At 43.8% G+C, this 5,000-nt stretch overlaps 1 protein-coding gene across 5 annotated transcripts in view; it reads right to left on the bottom strand.

Moving 5' to 3' along the window:
• CDAN1 (codanin 1) overlaps positions 1–5,000 on the bottom strand; it is a 142,406-nt gene that overhangs the window by 113,797 nt on the left and 23,609 nt on the right. The window lies entirely within an intron of this gene.

Genomic DNA, 5,000 nt, shown 5'->3' with positions numbered 1-5,000 from the left:
ATCTGTGGAAGGGAGAGGGATGGGGTGGGATACATGGAGTAAACAACATGGTACTACATGGACTTTCAGGAAGGAAAACACGGAATTTGAAGGAGGTGGGTTTGAGGTAGATTAACGGGGTCAAGGTAAAGATCAAGATTTTGGATAGGGAAAGATATGAGATGGTGGTGAACTGCTGTTCTGAAGACCTGGAGGGAGGAGTGGGATTGAAGAGAGTGTGGGAGTTTGTTCCAGAGGTGGTTAAAAGGAAGAATGAAAAAGTGAAGGTGAGCAGTGATTGTTGATTTTGGTAGTTTCACCAGAAGGGGGATTTTGGCGGACCTTGAGCGCCCTGCAGAAATATGGGGGGGGGGGACAGATCAAATACAGAGATGGGGGGGCAGGGGGGAAGGTCAGAGAGGAGACGGGAGAAGACAGAAAGACCACCAACCTGCCTCCGGTGAGAGAATGAGAGACCCAAAGACTCAGCTTCATCGCAGGAGATACCAATGATCCTAAAAGCCTTGGTTTCTACAGCATGAAGTCACGCTAGATGTGAGGCAGGAGCACAACCCCATGAGGGAGCAGTACTCCATCAGACTGCAGATGAAAGCTCTGTAAGTGGTTCGAAACTCAGGGGTGCCAAGGAAGGACTTTGCACGACGTAGGATGTCCAGTCGGTGACTGGCTGTGGAGGCCTGGAGATGCGGCTTTTCCAGGAAAGATCGTGGCAGATAGTGAGACCCAAAAGTTTGAATGAAAGGACTTCTTCAAGGGGATTGTTGAGAAAGTGGATGGAGGAGAGGGTGGGGGTTTCCAGCTGGTCCTTTCGGAGAGACATTGTGAGAGTGTGAGATTTGTCCGGATTGAAAGACATGTTCCACGTGTTGGATCAGTTTGTGATTTTACCCAGATCTGCAGTGAGCGAAGAAGCTGCCGCTTGCCGGTCTGAGGGATGACAGATGGTACGGCAGAGGATGGGGTCATCAGCGACGACAAAAAGAGGATTTTTCCAGAGAATCTGAGAGATCATTGATGAAAACCGGTTAAAGTAAAGGGCCAAGAACACTGCCTTGAGGAACTCCAGCTTAGATGGAAAGAGGAGATGAGAGAATTCCATTAAGAGCCGCGTGTTGAATGCGACAGGAGAGGAAGTCCACGAGCCATGAATGGAGATTACCTTGGATACCATAAGAACAGAGTTTGGTAGCATATCCAGGGTAGAGTGACTTTGGCTGAAACCAAATTGATGATCGGAAATCAAGCCAATGGAGAAGAGGAAGGATTCGATGTCAGAAGCGATGATGGATTCCATGACCTAGCTGATGATTGGGAGCAAGCTGATTGGTCAATAGTTGCAGAGATCTGTTTATGCACCTTTTTATGCAAAGCCATAATGTTTGCTAATTTCCAAGTAGATGGTAGATGACCATGAGATGGTTAGGGGGTGAATACAACAGAGAGAGGGTGAGCAAGAGCAGCAGAGCAGGTTTTTAGAACAAGAGGGCTGATGCCATCTGGACCGATACAGAATCTGAGTCCAGGTTTGACTGAAAAATCTCCACCTTGTTGGGAGAAAAGGACAGAGTCCAGGAACAGCTGGGTGCAACTGGGTATGGTGGGTACAGAAAGCAATGGGTTGTGGTCACAAGTTATAGCAGGAAACACAGGTCGGTTGGCCTGAGTGAAGTACCAGACTTGTCAGCGCTGAGGTGGTTCTCTAATAACAGCCAGAGAGATGACTGCTTTTACAACCATATGGTCATATGCACCAATTGCAGCAGAATAGCAGCAGCAGACATTTTCTGGGACATTGGTCAAAATCAGATCCAGAAGAGATGGAGTACCCTTGGTTGAGATCTGGGTCAGGAAGTTAATAGAGTGTGTCAGTCCCAATGAGTCACAGAAGTCCTTTGCTGGAGTGCCATGGCAGGTGAGAGAGGTACTCACACCCAGCCAACTGGCATGATGGCAATTGAAGTCACCACATATGAGGAAGAGAGTTTTGATGAGTGGATAGAAGTTGATCCATGTTTTCGGCGAGCGAGATGTAAATGAAGTCATCACTGTTTGGTGGACGGTACAACACACATATAAACAAGAGGGGGAGCACTCGGTAGAGTGCAAAACTTCCGCCGCCAATACTGCTTGGTCACTCAAGTGAACCTGATATCCTATTCATTCAATTTGACGTCAACAGTGCTCACAGAGTTATCGTTTGCAACTTTCCCTTTTACTTTTAACTTTTACATACTCAATTCATTCGGCATAACTAGATTCCTTGAGACAGAAATTGATTTTACGTGGGTATATCCACCTGAAGTTCCAAAATCAGCCGCAATTATAATTTTGGCATGTTTTTTTTGTTGGAAATCACTTATAACATGTAGAAATGCAAAAAAAAAAAAAATCGAAATTCTGTTGAAAAAAAGGTTGCAAATTTTTTTTTTCTCTAACAATTTTTTTTTTGGGAGGGGGTGTTGGAAATCACTTAAAACATGTAGAAATGAAAAAAATAAAAATTCAAATATTTTTTCAAAATGGCCACCATAGCGGCCATATTGGATTTTGGACCAAGTCCAAAATCTAATGGCATGATCCTAAGACCATACCTAATCCCCCCACCAGGTTTCGTCGAAATCCGTCGAGGAGTTTTTCCGTAACTGTTCACAAACAAACAAACAAACAGAAAGGGGTGAAAACAGTAACCTCCGATCTTCGATGGCGGAGGTTAATAACAAGAAGTGGGAGTGGAGGGAAGCCATAGCAAGAGGCATTCCTGGTGGTGTGGAGTGAGGGCAGTGCATGGAGAGTGAGGAGTAGAGTTTTTGATGAAGAGAGCAACTCCTCCACCAGGACGAGGCTCAGGTCTGTCATACCAGAGGAGGGAGTAACCAGGGAGAGAAACTAAGGGAGTCAGAGACGTCTTGAAAGAGGAAATTTTCTGTTAAGCAGATTATGTCTGGTTTGTCAGTGGTAACCTGCATGGAGAGATGAGTCAGGTTGGAGCGAAGGCCCAGGATGTTTGAGTTAAGGAAGGAACCCTGATTGCCTTCAGAAGGACAATAATAAACAGACCAATTTAAAAGAAAGACATTAAAGAAGGAGGACAGGACAATAAAGATGAACTTCCCGACCCGGATTTCAGCCTCTGGATATTCCTTAACACTGTTAAGGAAGAGGGAGGGGAGGATGCTTTGGGTGCAGGGGAGGGGAGAGGGAGGGTAGGACGAGGGGGGAGAGGCGAGTCCACTGTCATGAGCAACTATGAAGGTTCTCAGTATGTTGAAACTGATCAGTGGGATTTTGAAGAAATAGTTGAAGACAAAATTAGTAATGGAAACGCTTTTGGGGAAATTGTGGAGCCGTGTCATTTTGAGAGTTGTGCGGACGATTCAGAAGAAGACGGAAGCATTAGTGAAGATGAAAATGCTGATCACGTGTTCACTTCAGATTAGTCGGTTTTGTTTTTCTGTTCGATTGACAGTTGATAAAGGAGGGATTTTGTATTAATTGCAAAATCTGTTATGTTACTCAAGCAGAAATACCCGTCATCGCCCAACAGCCAACACTGCCAAGGCACACTCGGACACTGCAGACAAAATGGGCAACAAATGCTTTGTCCCACCGTTGCAGGATGACCAGGTGTCTTGTATGTTACGGGATCCTCCTGTTTCATACTTTCCCGGGACGCAATTTGTGTCTGTGGTTGTGCCGTGTTCATGTTGTGGTGCTGTTTCGTGCCGTGATGCTGTATGGTGTTTGAGTCATTGCTCAAATCGCTCGTGTGCGTTGTCGCCCGTAGCTCGGGAGAGATGGTGTTACGGTTTTGAGCGACGACTGTTTCTTCCACTTAATCGTGGGGATGGCATCCTCTCTCAATCGTAGCAGATAACCACAAGATCTCGCTATCTCAGTTGTTGCATAACAGTGCTCTATAAAAATGTTCCGAACACAAAATCGAATATTTTGTCGGCCCGATCCACACTCAGGTATATTTCGGACAAATATCATCCAATTTCTGGCAACCCTCTGATCTTTCAACCATCGGTGTAGCATGAAACCATCTCGGTTCGTATAACTACAACCACCAAGGATGCATCGACTCAGCATATTTGTAGAAATTCGAAAATTATTTGCCTTTCGCGTGAAATCGTACCACAATGTAACCCGGAGATAGTACGGATATGGCAGTTGACTTCAGTATTCACAGCAAGAAGAACATTTCGTCTTTTAATCGCAAAATTACCGACTTTATTATTCAGAAATCGATAAAAGACATCACATCTATTTTGTTGGATATCAAGGGACAGATTAGTGGTGAGATGTTCTGAATGTTTGGGTTCCCCTTTAAAAACAGCAAATTTCCTGTTTGGAATGATTTTCAATTTTGTTTGACTGCCAGACAGGCAGACAGAGTAAAAATTATATCTCACTCCTCTCTGTTTATGTGCTATCAGGACAAATCCAGAGCCAAAGTAATGATAAACGACAGAATGGTTTTACAATTCATGTTCCGACTGGTGTTCAAAATATAACATTCAATCGAAATGAAGTAGTTGCGCCATCATAAACTGATGTTTGTGGAGGGATGGACAGACAGAGGTGAACCAACTGCTTAACCCTGTACTTTGCTTCATGCATGTGAGGGGTAGGAGGGAAAACAATCTGTAATGCTCCCCGTGTACATTTCAAAAATCCATCCACACCCCAATAAAAATTAACCATCTTCTCCCAAAACTTTCATACAAAAGAAAGGTCTTGAAACCATGACAAATTTTATTAAAATGTGTGGTTTATACAAAGCTGGACATTTCTAAATAAGTTTACTCAATTCAGGAAATAATTAGTATCAACCAATCAATCAATGCAAAAACTTCAAAGATGATACTACACACTGTGACAAGATTGGGGAGATCAAAATCACAGATATTGTCAATTTATTGCTCAAATTTGAGCTCAACGGTCTTCAAGTGTACTGTATTACATAGAGTAGTTATTTGAACATACTGAACTGGAAT

This window comes from Eptatretus burgeri, chromosome 4, assembly GCF_056783735.1.
Source record: "Eptatretus burgeri isolate ZD-2024b chromosome 4, Ebu_testis_v1, whole genome shotgun sequence".
Taxonomy (NCBI): Eukaryota; Metazoa; Chordata; class Myxini; order Myxiniformes; family Myxinidae; genus Eptatretus; species Eptatretus burgeri.
This window is presented reverse-complemented; position numbering and strand designations above follow the sequence as displayed.